Source organism: Piliocolobus tephrosceles, chromosome 19 (genome assembly GCF_002776525.5).
Source record: "Piliocolobus tephrosceles isolate RC106 chromosome 19, ASM277652v3, whole genome shotgun sequence".
NCBI lineage: Eukaryota > Metazoa > Chordata > Mammalia > Primates > Cercopithecidae > Piliocolobus > Piliocolobus tephrosceles.
In genome coordinates this window covers 17666228-17682102 of record NC_045452.1, presented here as the reverse complement: position 1 = coordinate 17682102, position 15875 = coordinate 17666228, and the positions used below count along the sequence as shown (strand labels likewise).

The 15875-nt window shown below is 39.3% G+C and overlaps 1 protein-coding gene across 5 annotated transcripts in view; it reads left to right on the top strand.

Moving 5' to 3' along the window:
- Window positions 1-15875, top strand: part of RBFOX2 (RNA binding fox-1 homolog 2) — a 299483-nt gene that overhangs the window by 119328 nt on the left and 164280 nt on the right. The window lies entirely within an intron of this gene.

Genomic DNA, 15875 nt, shown 5'->3' with positions numbered 1-15875 from the left:
CAGCCAACTCCGGAGCCCTAGCTGAGACTGAATGTTTAACTCTTAGGTATCTGAATCACAGGGAATGGCGGACATTGCGGTTAGCTTGTTTTCTTGTTTGCATCTACTCTCAGAGCCCATCCCTGAGGGATTGTTCCTAATGAGGCAAGGTACATTGCACTGAACTTGAAGGAACTGGCTTTTAGCCCCAGTTCTGCCAGTAACTTGTATTGCAAGCTCGGAAAAGTTGTTTTCTCTTTTTGGACTTGCTTCTCTTTATGCAAGTGGAGGAAAAGGAGAAAATGAGCATGTATGGTATATCACTGTATATTCCAGGGGCATTTTATCGCTAGCCTGAGGTTTAGGGGAAAAGCATTTAACCTGTATTGAGTGCCTATTCTGAAGCAGTTTATTTGTTACCTTATTAAATTCTTACGACTCTGCAGGGCAAATGCTGTTAACCCAGTTGTGTAGATGAGAAAAGTGTAGGCTAGAGAGGCTGTCTAACTTGCCCAAGGTCACTTAGCTAGGAAGGCCCATCTGGCTCTAATGCCCAGAGTCTTCCATTCCACTAGGCTGGCTAAAAAAGCCCTAGAAGTCCTGCCAGCATTTTCACTCTAATATTCTGAAAGCTTTAACTCCTTCACAGCTTTTAGTCTTGCCCTGTAGGAGGACCAAACATTACTCTCTCCTTTTTCACAGCCCTACTACTAGAGCAGGTAAATGACTTAGGGATTACTCCATCACCTGAAAGCAGCAAAAGAAGATGGTGCCGCAGTCAGTTGTCTCCTTCCTCCATAAAGAAATTCCCATCGTTTATAGCCAGCTCTGCCCACCCCTTCCTCATGCCCATTTTCTCAGACAGGCAGATATTGTCTTTTCTCTTTCCCTTTGGCTTGTGATTGTCAGGTAAATATCCCTGGTTTGAGGGAGGAGCAGAATTTTGATTAGGTTAAAAAATTATCTTTACCCATAGCCTTTCTGTGACATAGATACTACAATATTGGGTTTATCCCTATGTGGAATTTCTATGATATCTGTATCTATAAATCCATATCTATAGATTAGAATCTGTATCTATAAATCTATATAGATTTATAGATATAGAAACTCTAGGTAGGAGTAAACCATATATATATGTATATCTCTATATGTACACACACATACATATACACACATATAATAGTGATATAATTTTATATATATATATATAAAAGGAATAACAGGATATATATATCCTGTTAGGCGCTCCCTTAAAGAGCTTTATTTTTTTGCTTGTAAATTATCCTAGCCATCTGATTTAATAGATACACCTTACCCAAGAGAACACTTTGTGTTTCTCTTCCTGCAGATCTTCCTGCAGATCTTACTAAGACTCTGTCTCACTATGTTGCTCAGGCTGATCTTGAACTCGTGGGCTCGAGCAATCTTCCTTTCCGCCTCCGCCTCCCAAAGTGCTGGGATTATAGGCGTTAGCCACTGCAACTGACCAGAGTTTACTTTTAAATTCACAGAGAAAATAGCTTTTTAAAGGTGAGTTCTTATTGATATTTTGTTGCTTGCAATTAAAAAAAAATTACAGTAGAAACCCTAAAATGTCAGATTTGCCAATAAATCATTTTCTGTCATTTGTTGTGGACTAAGAAAAATGACAATCGACAAAACCATTAACAATTGAAATTTATTAAGAGAGGCACTGGCCTAGGTGTTTTATGTACATTATTTCTAGTTTTCATCTCAATTCTGCATTTGTTGATTACATAACAGGTTAAGAGGGGTTAAAGTACTTGCTCAAGGTCACTGCTAATGAATGGTGATTTGGCAATTTGATTGTAGGTCTGTTTCACTTTCAAACCTCACTTCTTTCTTCAGTGTCATGCTGCCTCTGGGATATGATCTTGAGAGTTTTATTTGATCATCCATGATCATGCCTCAGCTCAGATCACCCCAGAAAACCCATATGTCTTCTTTTAAAAAGGGAAATACATTTTATGTGATAAATTTAACAACTGAAAAAAAATTAAGAGAAGTATTTGCTGGTGTTTGCCAACTTTTACAATCAGTAACTTTTACTGGTATTTATTTTGAATTATTTTTGTTAAAGTTTAGATCCATCCCTTGTTTTAAGTGAAAATGCTAAATAGCTGCTCATCCGCAGGTACTGGAGAGCTTAGGGGATTTCACTGTGAATTGGGGTGGACAGGCCTTAAAGGTTAAGTAAGATATAGGTAGATAGAAAAAGTGGAAGAGTTTTCTTGGGGTGAGGAAATGTATTGCTTGCTCTTATCACTTGGTACATCCTGTGTTCACACCATGTCTTTTAGCTCCTGAGAATGTTGATGGGAATCTAATGAAAGATGGGTTGGTATTAATTAATGCTCGTGTTCTTCTCCCTTCCTCTCTTCAGGAATTGCTTGTGATTTAGCTCTGCCGCACGTTGTGTTGGGCTTTCCCAGTGGTGTGCTCTGAGAGATTCATATGAGAGAAGTATACATAGTACACTGTTTCTGCCATCCAGATCACCTCAGCAAATATTTCCATAATATTTATTATGTGCCTGTTATATGCTAGTCAGTTGGCATGACCAACTGGTCATGCTGAGATGAGTAAGATGTGTCATTGCCCACTAGGCCTTTACAGTTGAATAGAATTTGCAGTCTCATTCAGGATACAAGACCTGCAAACATGGGATTTGCAAAAAAGTGTATATTTAAGATTTAAAAAAAAAAATGAGTGAACTAAGACCAGCAAATGTTATTGGGGTTCAGAGATGAAAGGGGTTAGGATTTGCCAGAGCAGTAAAAACAGGGTTCATTTATCCAGAGTATGGAGTGGGGAAGGGCTGGGGTGAGATGAGATATGGGTCTTGCCACTGCTAATGAAAGGAAATTGAAAATGGCTCATTGGATTAGAATAAGATACTTATACCTTCTAAAAATTGTTGATGGAGTCATAGGCAGAGATTGGGAAGGGGAGATTCTACCAATTAGCATTTTAAGTGAGGAGTGTAAAGATACCAGTAGCTAATGTAAACAACACCAATAATAACAACTTAATCCCTGAGATCACAATTTTTAGGAAAAATTTCTTATATTTATTTATATTTTGGCTCCCTTGAGTAGCTTTCCTTTGATTAGAGAATGTAGTATCCTCTGTGTTAAAATAACTTTTGTCAGATTTTTAAAAGATGCAAAATCAGACGCCGATTAAGACACCAGTAGGCCATATTGCCATTCCCATTTCCCATATGCATTGATTACTGTGTAGCAGTATTCCTGATGATTGTTGAATATTTATGAGGTGATCTCTCCCAAAAAAGCTCACCAAGTGAAGAACTGTCTTTCATTTTTTAAGTTCCTGAAAATTACCTAAAACTCTTCTGTAGAAGATGGCTTTTACAAAGGCGATTCTTTCCTTCTCCCTTCCCCCAACCCATACTAGCTTAACTTAAGTACCTGGTGGAGATAAAGATAAATGTGGGAAACTTCAGGATGAAAGGAACATTATTAGAGACCAGAGAAGTCCAGGGAGGTCATATCAGGCTTAAAGTGGAAACTATGTTACAACCTAAGCAAGGAGCAACTGATAGGTCTATAAATAGGGTTTTATCTCCTCCTAGAAAATTTTTGGCATGGTTGTAGCTTTCCATGTGGGGGACTATTATATTTACTTAAAATAAACCGCTTCAAAAATAATTAAAATAAGTCCCACTGAACTCATTTATGTTATTAAAAGTAAAGTCATAGCCTGAAAATAAGTTTATAGAGTTTGGCATATACTAATTTTTAGGAACATTTTGATATTGCAGCCATTGCTTAGATATGGGATAGAATGGTCTAGCCCAGTGGATTTGTTTGGATTAAAATAGATTACCTTCTCAGAAAATAATGTTATTTCAGCTTTTTTCCTGCTAGTTCAGAAGACCTTCAACCTCCTTTGCGTGCCTTCAGACTCATAAGTTGGCATTACAAGTGAATCATCGAGGGAAGTGGCAGTAGTTCTAATTCTCCAGGAATCTCACACAGTAAAGCTGCTTGAATATGGCTATTCAGAACAGAAAGATATAGAAATGGGCAGTGGTATTCCTTCCATTGGTATTCCTTCTGGGAAACAAAAACCCTTAAGCTGTCTGAGTCTGTTTCTCACACTTCTGTTATCCTGATTGTAGCCCTTTAAATTGTGGAGCAAATTCTTGGCATCTGTCTGCCTGTCAGCTAGCTAATCTCTGACACCCCTGGATAGCTTGTTTTCTTCCTATGAGTATATGTGAAATTTGTAAAAAAGCATCTATTAATTTATGTATCCTGTTTGAAGTTTGCGAAAATTCAAATCGGGCAAACAGTAAAATTCCTTGAAGTGTGTTTCTCAAAGTTAATTTGACCATAGAGTACTTTTCAAAATATAATGAATTGAACCACACGGCACCAGTATGACTCATGTACAATGTGTGTGTGGATTAAAGTCACCAGAAGTAGTGTTAAAAAGATGAATTAATGGCTTCAAGAAGTGACTTCAAAGTTAAATCATTTTAAATACAAAAGTTAAAGAGATTCAGTTATAGTTTGTTTAAAGAGCAAAAAATCATGACTTTGTTCAAATTAAGTAACTGTATATGATTATCAATCATCAAAATAGATTACATTTGTATTGTCTATGCCTTTGGGTACAGGTTAAAAATCATCTTAATTATCTTCTTTTTCTGCTTAGAAAGAAAGAAAGGCCTGGCACGGTGGCTAACGCCTATAATCCCAGCACTTTGGGAGGCCGAGGTGGGTGGATCACCTAAAGTCAGGAGTTCGAGACCAGCCTGGCCAACATGGCAAAACCTGTCTCTATTAAAAATACAAAAAAATTAGTCAGGTATGTTGGCTTGTGCCTGTAATCCCAGCTACCCAGGAGGCTGAAGCAGGAGAATTGCTTGAATCTGGGAGGCGGAGGTTGCAGTGAGCCGAGATTGTGCCACTGCACTCCAACAGGAGTTATCCCATGTTATCCTTATTTCTAGAAGACATTGCTCAGAGACACTGCACTTTTCATGATAGATTGTTGCATACTAAGTAGAAACTATATTTGTATTTAATATTTTTCTTTTGAATGAAGAAAAATATTGCCAGCATTACTTTTAAAATTGTTGTACCACCTTTTGAAACCTTGTAAAATGCCAAAACAGGGTTATATATTTCAAGTGTATCTGACTTCCTAAGTACTTTAAACCTTTTACTGCTGCTGTTCTTTTTCTCCCCTTACAACCTCTCAACTCCCTTCTTCCCCCCATACTTTAAAGAAGGAAACTGAAATTCCTGATGTAATGTATATTTTTTCATATATATGTTTAAGAGACTGGGTTTTGTTATGTGGCTTAGCCTGGTCTCAGATTCTTGGCCCCAAGCGATCCTCTCACCTTGGCCTCTTGAGCAGCTTCAACTAGAAGCATGAGCCACCACTGCACCAAACCTGATACAATGATTTTCTGAAAGATAGTGAGATGAGAAATTGGGTGAAAGAGACTTGGCAAGTTCACTGAATTCCTTGAGCCCCAAACCCAAGTTTCTGCCTATTTAATAGCTTTCATTTAGTATTTTTTGTTTTGTGATTCATATTTACCAGTTGGCTACTGTGGTGGTAATTGTAATGATAAAGATAGTATATAATACTCTGTTTACATCATAGTTTAACATACAGATGTTGAACTATCCACAACTTAGAATGGTTCGACTTAACAGTTTTCTGACTTTACAATGGTACAGAAGCAATACACATTCAATAGGAACCAATGTTCATTCAGTAGACACCATCCGAGTACCCATTTTTTCACTTTTATTACAATATTCAGTAAATTACATGAGATAGTCAGCACTTTATTATAAAATAGGCGTTGTGTTAAATGATTTTACCCAACTACAACCTAATGTAAGTGTTCTGAGCATGTTTAAGGTAGGCTAGGCTAAGCTATGATGTTTGGTAGGTTTAGGTGGGTTAAATGCATTTTTGACTTACTGTATTTTCAACTTACAATGAGTTTATAGGGACAAACTCCCATTGTAAGTTGAAGAACATTTGTTCTCTATTTGGGTTTGACAGTGTCCCTGTAATGTAGGCACTATTAACTCCATTTTGCAGCTGAAGAAGCTGAGAGTGTCCATATTTGACTTTTTGTCATTATACGAATTCAAGAATGGTTAAGTTAAAATTTTATTTCTATCATTTTGGTGTGGAATAGTTATGGATAGTAGATCAGAGTGATTCACCAGTTGACTTTTTGGCCTAAACTTCCTGCCTAGACATTTCAAGATTCTTTGACAGTCTCTGTCGTGGTCATCAAATTTGCACACTGTTGATATGCTTAAAGCTTTCTGTTTCAAGTGAAATTTAGTTTTGGGCAGGGCACGGTGGCTCACACCTGTAATTCCAGCACTTTGGGAGGTCAAGGCAGACAGATCCTTTAAGGTCAGAAGTTCGAGATCAGTCTGGCCAACGTGACAAAAACCCGTCTCCACTAAAAATACAAAAATTAGGCCGGGCGCTGTGGCTCAAGCCTGTAATCCCAGCAGTTTGGGAGGCCGAGACAGGTGGATCACAAAGTCAGGAGATTGAGACCATCCTGGCTAACACGGTGAAACCCCGTCTCTACTAAAAAGAATACAAAAAACTAGCTGGGTGAGGTGGCGGGCTCTTGTAGTCCCAGCTACTTGGGAGGCTGAGGCAGGAGAATGGTGTAAACCCAGGAGGCGGAGCTTGCAGTGAGCCGAGATCCGGCCACTGCACTCCAGCCTGGGCGACAGAGTGAGACTCCGTCTCAAAAAAAAAACAAAAAAACAAAAAAACAAAAATTAGCTGGGTATGGTGGTAGGCGCCTGTAATCCCAGCTACTTGGGAGACTGAGCACAAGAGTCACTTGAATCCGGGAGGTGAAGGTTGCAGTGAGCCAGAATCATGCCACTGCATTCTAGCCTGGGTAACAGAGTGAGAGACTCCATCTCAAAAGAACAAAAAACAAAAAAAAGAATTGTAAGGTAAAGTAAAATAATTTATTGTTGAAAACATTTGGTATTAAGTTCATCTGCATATAACAGTCTCCTCTTCCCCACACAGAGTCTTAAACAAGAGAGAGATTCATTTGTCTTTCATGAAAAAGAAGTCTGGAATTAGGCAGTCCAGGATGATGTGATGCTCTCTGGTTACCAAGAATCTAGGATCCTTACTGCTGTTTGCTTCTCTGACCGTAGGATGGGCCTAGATGATTGCTAACCTTCAGCCATCATTTCCCCCTTTCCACAAAGTAGTTTGAGAGGAAGAAAGAGGGGTGTCCCCTCCCCTACCTAAGAAAACTTCCAGGAAGTTCCATGTGGCATTTTTGCTTATATCTCATTGGTTGGAATTAGTCTTAGGGCCATACGTAGCTGTAGTGGAGGATGGAAGATGTAGTCCTTTTCTAGTGAAGCGTGTATAGTAATATGCTAAAATGAAGCGTGTATAGTAATATGCTAAAATGAAAACGAGGGTTTTGTTACTAAGGAAGAAGGGAAGAGAGGATATTGGGAAACCACTAGCATTCTCAGCTCCAGGGCCTATCAGAGTGACCCAACCTTCTCTCTCACATGATGTAAAAGACTATTCTGTGGCTTCCCTGGGAGATTTTCAGTGAGTCTTTGCCATGTTTTCCAACAAGATGATTTTTTTCTTGAAATGTATATACCTTTATACAAAGTTTTTTAAAATTATTATTTTTTTATTTTTATTTTTTATTTTTGAGATGGAGTCTCACCCTGTCGCCCAGGCTGGAGTGCAGTGGCGCCATCTCAGCTCACTGCAAGCTCCGCCTCCCGGGTTCTTGCCATTCTCTTGCCTCAGCCTCCCGAGTAGCTGGGACTACAGGCGCCCGCCACCTCGCCTGGCTAGTTTTTTTGTATTTTTTTTTAGTAGAGATGGGGTTTCACTGTGTTAGCAGGGATGGTCTCGATCTCCTGACCTCGTGATCCACCTGCCTTGGCCTCCCAAACTGCTGGGATTAGAGGCGTGAGACACTGCGCCCGGCCTGTGCAAATATTTTTTAAAAACTGAATAATACAAGATTATGATAAGGATCACTGCAGTTTCCATTTTCAGATCAACTTTGAGTTTTTTTCCAAAATTGATTAGTTTGTTGGAAATGGAGATTCAGATGGTATAGAATGAGTTTTTTGTTTTTGTTTGTTTTTGTTTGTTTTTTTGGTGGGAGGGACAGAGTCTTGCTCTGTCGGCCAGGCTGGGATGCAGGGGCGTGATCTTGGCTCACTGCAGCCTCCACCTCCTGGGTTCAAGCAATTCTTGTGACTCAACCACCCGAATAGCTGGGCTAACAGGTGTGCGCCACCATGCCCGGCTAATTTTTGTATTTTTAGTAGAGATGGGGTTTCATTCTGTTGGCCAGGCTGACCTCATGACCTGAAGATATCTGCCTGCCTCGGCCCCACAAAGTGCTGGGATTACAGACATAAGCCACTATGCCAGGCCATAGAATGAGATTTTAAGTAAGAATAAAGTCTGTGTGAAATATTTAAATATCTGACCATTGGTAAAGGAAAAAGAGTGATTTTTTTTCTTTAGTTTTTTGAAGCCTGGGTAAGTCATTAGATTGTACATTTCTTGGAGATAGAGAACTAGCTTTTCTAAAATGTATGATTATTGTTTTTTGAATAAATAACGTTTACATAAGTTAATATTTTAAAAGTACAAAATGGTCATGTCGTGAAAAGTTGCCCTCCCATTCCTGTCTTGAGTCCCCAGTGTCTTTCCGCTACAGGTATTGGGTGTTTTTTACTTCTTGTGTATAATTCCTCCCTTTCCCTTTTCCTCCCATTTAAAAAACTACTGGTTTTAAAACTGGGCTAAACCTTTCTTTTTTCACTTAATGACATATGAAGTACGTATGGCTTAATGGTAAGGATACATTTTGAGAAATGTGTCGTTAGGTGACTTCATTGTGAAAACCTCATAGAATGTGAAAACTTACACAAACCTAGATGTATGCCTGACTATGTATCATATATGGTACAGCCTAATGCCTTTAGGCTGCAAACCAGTACAGCATGTTACTCTGCTGAATACTGTAGGCCATTGTAACACAATGGCAAATATTTGTATATTTAAACATATCTAAGCATGGAAAAGGCACAGTAAAAATATGATCTTATAATCTTATGGGACCACTATGGCATATGTGAAATATTGTTAGGCAGTGCACGACTCTATTAGAGTATTTCATAATGGTATTTTAACAGCTTCCTCATCCCTCTCCCGCAAGGCTATATTGTTCAGTGTTTCACTGTATGGGTAAGCCATAATTCATTAAACAGAAGAGTCTTGTCTTACTTTCATATCTGTACCTGCTCTGTAAACAGCATTCATTCATATTCAAGGAACTGAACTCTTGAATCTGTACAGAATATTTCTCTTCTTGATGGCTGAGTATCCTGACTAGCTGAGAGGATTTTCCCTTCTTTAAGGACCAAGATATTTAAGATTCAGTCATTTCGGAAATAAACCCTTCTAAATTGTGTTGTATAACTATAAAATTTATTTCTTCTAACAGTAACATAGTGGGCATTTTTAAATGGTTTTAGCACAGTTATCAGCATCAGTATTGTTTAGGAATATAAAAGTAATATTTCAGGAGATTTTGCTGGTTTTGCCTTACTAAGTGACACCATTTTGACATATATCATCTATCTATTTTACCTGCTTTTTAGATTTTTTTTCTCTTCATCTTTCTTGTTTCCTATGTTGGCTGCCTCTAACATAGTATTCCTTTATCCTCTGGTACTTATTCCCCACTGCTTCCCAGTCCCCTTTCTTAATTTGCTTTGTAAATTTTTGGTGGAAAATTAGCCAGATAACCAGGACAGAAATATTCCTAAAATAAAAATAAATAGATTCAGAGAGAAGGTCTGATGGAGTTTCCTGCTGATGAAAACTTTGGAATGAATGTTTTGGAATTCTGGATACTTAGAGGGCCTTTTTGCTTCCTGGTTATTGTGGTGTTCTAGGACAGCTCTATCTAATGGAACTTTCTGTGATGATAGAAATGTTTTATGTCTGCCCTATCCATTATGATAGCCACTGTCCTCACGTGGCTCTTGAGCACTTGACATGTGGCTAGTATTAACTAACTGAAATTTTAATTTTAATTAAGTTAAATTCACATAAACACATATGACAACTGGCTGCGTGTTAGACGATATAGTTCTAGACTGTAGTTAACTAACTTATATACAGCAAGTTTGATTAGAGGAGAGCTTGAACTGGGATACTATTATTTTGTTGTGCTGAGAAGAATAAATTTATGGTTTTGGAAGGGAGACAGTTTGGAATGTAGATTATCAGGATTATCAGATTAGCATAAAGTAAATGATTAAATTGGAACTGCTTTTTCATATTGACATTATGATTATTTCAAAGCGTAGCATTCTAAAGCCGTTGATACCAGCATTTATTTGTGGTTTGTATCTGTGGCAAAGCTGTGAGTCCTTTTGGTAACTAGGGTGAAATTAGTAGCACTCTAACTTTATTTATAGGACTTGGTTAGACAGTTGCCTGAGTGCCAGAAACTCCTACAAATAACTTTGACCTTCCCTAACAAAAAGTCAAAGGATAAAACGTTTCATAGTAGAAGATCTCAGTTGTATCTGTCATACATAAAACATTACTTTCTAATGAAGAAATCTGTAACAAAAAAATGCATAAATAATTAAAGATTTGGTAACCGCTAGGAAGAAAATAAACAGGGCACAGTGGAAGAGAGTATAGGCTTGTGGGGAAAGACCTCCAACTAGATAGAGTAGTCTTGAGAGTTTTATTTGAGGAAGTGATATTTAAGCTGAGATCTAAAAGATAAGAAGGAGCCTGTCTTGCAAATAATGAAGCTGGAATGAGGAGGGATTTCAGAAAGAGGGAATGAAGGGGTGTGGGGGAGAGGAATTGACACAAGAGCAGTGTCTTTAGAACAGTGATTGAGAGGAGATATGGTATGAAGTGAGATTGGAGAAGTGGGCACCTAGCAGGTCATGTAGGACCTTAAAGACCATCATAAGGAGTTTGGAAAGAAAAAAAATGTAATGTGATACCTGCCGTAGAAGCAGGAGAGTGATATGATCTGGTGTTTGTTTTACAAAGTTTCTCTGGCTGCTGTGTGATGAGTGTTTTGGAAGGGAGCAACAATGGAAATGGGGGAACTAGTGTGATACTCAGGAAAGAGATGATGGTGGCTTGGGTTAAGGTGGTGGCAGTGGAGATCAAGTGAAGTCACACACACACAGAGCTTGCTATATAGGTTGGATGTGAAGGATGAGGGTAAGGGAAGGGTTTCTGGCTTTCATAATTGTCAGGTAGTACCAGGGGACTTCAAGGGTGGTGATGGTGGAGAATTTAAGGACCCAGTTTTGGGCATGTTGAGTTTGACATGCTTGTGTGACAGCTAAGTAGTCATATTGGAACGTGGGAAGAGGTCTCTGCTGGGGGTGTAACTTGGTAGTTACCGACATGTTGATGGTATTTAAAGTAATGGGAATGGATGAGACAACTTCTAGAGAGAAGATGACTCAGGATTGAACCCTTAGGAACACTTGCCTTTTAGAGGTCTGTCGAGGGAAAAGCCATAAAAAGATACTGAAACAGTAGCCAGTGATGCATGAAAAAAACAAACAAACAAAAAAAACGACATTGTAGTATCTCAGAAGCTAGAAGAAGAGAATGTTTTAAGAAGGTTGTCAGCTTTGTTGAATCCTGCTAAGAGGTCAGATAAATGGGGAAGTAGTAGACCTTGATAAATCGATTTAATGGAGTGGAGGGCTTGGAAACTTTGTTTTGAGTAGACTGAAGAAAATGAGAGGTGAAAAAATTGAGAAAGGTACAGCCAACAACTTTTTCAAGACAATTTACCCTGAAGTGGTTTGCAGGGAAATAGCAGGTAGCTGGAGGGAGATGAGGGGTCAAAGGAGAACTTTAAAAAGTTAGGGTTCATTTAATCATTTACTTATTATAGGACATTAGATTTAGTGGTAAGAAGATACTGTCTGAATGCTTCTCATTTAAAATTACATACTTAGATAGAAAATTAGCTAAGAGTTTGTGTGTAGTGGCTCACGGCTGTAATCCCAGTATGTTGGGAGGCTGGGGCAGGAGGATTGCTTGAACCCAGGAGTTCAAGACTAGTCTGGGCAACATAGTGAGACCCACCCCTTCTCTGATTTTTTTTTTAAAATTAGCTGGGCGTGGTGGCATGTGCTTGTATCCTAGCCACTTGGGAGGCTGAGGTGGGAGAATAGTTTGAAATAGTTTGAGCCCAGGAGGTCAAGGCTTCAGTGAGCCACGATCCCGCCACTGCCCTCCAGCCTGGGCGACAGAGTGAGATCCTGTCTCAAAACAAACAGACAAAAAATAAAATAAGAAAATTAGCTGAGAGTAGGTAGTGAAGAGCAAATGAGGGAGGTCTGAGGAGAAGCAAGAAGGAGTCATTTTGGGGAGTAGGAAAGCTTTCAAGGGCAGCTTTGGTGGATTGCTTGGCATCGTTGAGTGTCCATTTGAGGTTTGTGATCATGAATATATAGTGAAGTCAGTCAGCTTGGTTATGTGGTTTTTCTTCAGCAACATTCAGCTGATTGGGCACAGGCACTAGAAAAGGCAGACAATTGGATTTAACCGGGATTGGAGTTTTGTCAGATGGCAGTGATGGAGAGGACAAATGATTGAGGGTATTTGCAAGGGAGAGATTGTAATTATGGAACACAGCATCAAAATTGGACAAAGTGGGTGCAGAACCGGAGTGGGTAGGTAATGAAAAAGTGGTTGGGATGGGAGGACTTCATGAGGTCAAAAATTGTAGGGAGGGGATACCAGAGAAAGTTAGTTAGAAGTAGGGGAAGTTCTTTGAGAGTATAATTGAAACATAATAAAGAAAGATGAGTCTTTTAAGATAATGCAGCTTTCTTTTCTTTTCTTTTCTTTTCTTTTTTGTGAGACAGAGTCTCACTCTGTGGCCCAGGCTGGAGTGCAGTGGTGCAATCTCAGCTGACTGCAACCTCTGCCTCTAGGGTTCAAGCGATTCTCCTGCCTCAGCCTCCTGAGTAGCTGACACTACAGATGCACCCCCACACCTGGCTAATGTTTGTATTTTCAGCAGAGACAGGGTTTCACCATGTTGGCCAAGCTGGTCTTGAACTCCTGACTTCAAGTGATCCACCTGCCTCAGCCTCCCAAATTGCTGGGATTATGGGTGTGAGCCACCGTGCCCAGTCAAGATAATGCGGTTTTCTGTTTTAGGGGTAGTAGCTCTGGGTTTCCTAATAACTGGGAGTAAGAGCTCTAACAAATCACTTATTTGCCTTTCCCAAGAGGCTAGTTTTGAGATGGACCCCTTTCTCTATGTATACATCTAGAGCTTAGTTTAGACATTATAGAAGGTAACCACTGTTCACAGAAGTTTCTGGATCTGTTCTCTTAATGACATCAGTAGTAGCAGTGTTTTGGCCAGTGCACATGTACAGTATGTGTACACCAACTCCCAAACCCTATCTCTGTCATTTGTTGTTGTTTTTTACTTTTTTCTTGAGATGAAAGTTTTACTGTGTTTCCCAGGCTGGTTTCAAACTCCTGGGCTCAATCAAACCTCCCGCCTCAGCCTCCTGAGAAGCTAGGATTACAGGCTCACACCACCACACCTGGCTTCATTTGTTATTTAAAGTCTTGGTAATGGGCAGAGGTAGAGTGCAGGGTTATATCCAAGGTAAGTTTTTCAGTGATTTCTTCCAGTCTTGATTCAGTTTTGTCAGTGAATAGGTATGGCTTAGTGGAAACGATCTTGGAGTCTTAAAAACTAATGTTGAACTTTTGGCTCTTTATTCACTAGCTGTGAGACCATGAGTGTATTATGTTACCACTTTGGGCCTCAATTTCCTTTGATCTGTGAAAAAGATAATAGGGCCTATCTTAAAGAGATATTGTGAAGATGCAGTGAGATAATGCATGCAAAGTTGTGGCACATTATATGCTCTGAGTAAATAGTAGCTGCTGGTGGTGTTATATTGAAATCAGCAAGTAGGAATGTTCACGGTTTTGTCTTCCACAGTGGTTTACATCCTCTAACTGGAAAATGGCAACCATATCTACCCCTTCTCCCATGAGTCTCTACTGCTGCATGTGGCCAATGCCTCTGTCTAGACCAGCTTCTCAGATTTCAGTGTGCCTGAGAATTACCTGGGGCCTTTGTTATTATTTGATTTTGATTTTGTAAGTCTAGGGTGGGGCCTGAGATTCTTCAAATCTAAGGAGTTTCCAGTTGATGCTCATTCTGCTGATGCTGGTCCATGTGTCACATCTGAGTAGCGGAATTCTATTAGAGATTGCCCTGTGGGAATGCCTACTATTTTAAGCTGAGAGGAAGTGAGGGAAAAAGAGCCTCATTCTTTCAACTTTTTTTTTCTTTTTTTTAGTCAGATTCATAGACAATACTCATACATCTCATTTCTCTAGCTCAGTGTTGTTTTGGTGAGTCTGTATTGTCTCTACCAGTCCAGGAAGTGATAGGGATATAAACTATGTATAGAGGGTTGCCTCAGATTTCTTATGAAAAATTTTTAGTGCCTGATTTCTCAGGTACATTTTTGAGAAATTGTGCTGGCTCCCCCGGTATACGTACCTTCCTCCACTATCCTCTTATAACCACAGAGAAACTCGTATAAAACAAGTAGCCTCCCAGCCTGGCCAACATGGTGAAACCTTGTCTCTACTAAAAATACAAAAATAGCTGGGTGTGGTGGTGGGCTCCTGTAATCCCAGCTACTTGGGAGACTGAGACAGGAGAATCACTTGAACCCGGGAGGCAGAGGTTGCAGTGAGCTGAGCTCATGCCACTGCACTCCAACCTGGGTCAGGGAATGAGACTCCATGTCAAAAACAAACAAAACAAGTAGCCTCTTGAATTGTTGGAGTCAGAGGCAGAGAATCTAAAATGTGGCTCCAAACCCTTTCCGCCCACAAGACTCACATTACAAAATCCAGCATTTTTGAGATGTAGGAATTCAGGATGCCAGGTTAGAATTATTGGCAATACATATATTGCTGTCCCAGATTATGTGATTTTTCTTTCTCAGAAGCAAGCATGCCAGAAACTTCCTCTGTGGGCCCTCCACAGAAGACTTTCTTCAGTGCTCAAATGGACACATTCTCTCCTCTGAACTCACAGACAGGGTGATAAGCTATCAGTCACAAAGTCTGATAACATGCTCTCCTGATAGAATGAAGTGTGTATGCATCTTAATCTCTGGATAATTCTTTTTAGAGTCTCTTTATAGTGTGGAGTTTTTACACCTTTTTGTCTCTTAATGTGAATTGTACGTAGTTACAAAGCATAGCTTTCCTTATTTGACTTTGATAATTGGAAAGAAATTTTTTTCTTCTCCTACCACTTTGTTCCCCTTTTTTTCTTTCTTGTTTTTTTTTTTTTCTTTTTTTTTCCTTTTTTTTAAAGGTAGAAAAATGTGAACATGCAGGAGCATGAATAACAAAGATAGCTTCCCTGTGGGTTTTTGGTTTTTGTATGTATTCATAAAGGAAGCGTAGAAGAGTTTTATTTCTAACCAGACTGACCACCTAATTTTAAAGATTATGATCGGAAAAGGAATGGATGCTTTTACAATAGGAATTTACAAGCCCTTCCTGTGGTTCCAAAGAAGTTTATGATGGTTCCACCCATGGGAGTTTTAGAGGTAGTTTTCAGCGTTTTTGTGACATATTTAAACTTTGGTTTATTTTGAGGGTTTCTTTTCTTGGTATTTTTCTCCTGCTTTGCTGCAGGGTATGTGTTTTTATCGTTATGTTACGTTACGTTACGTTACGTTACGTTACGTTACGTTACGTTACGT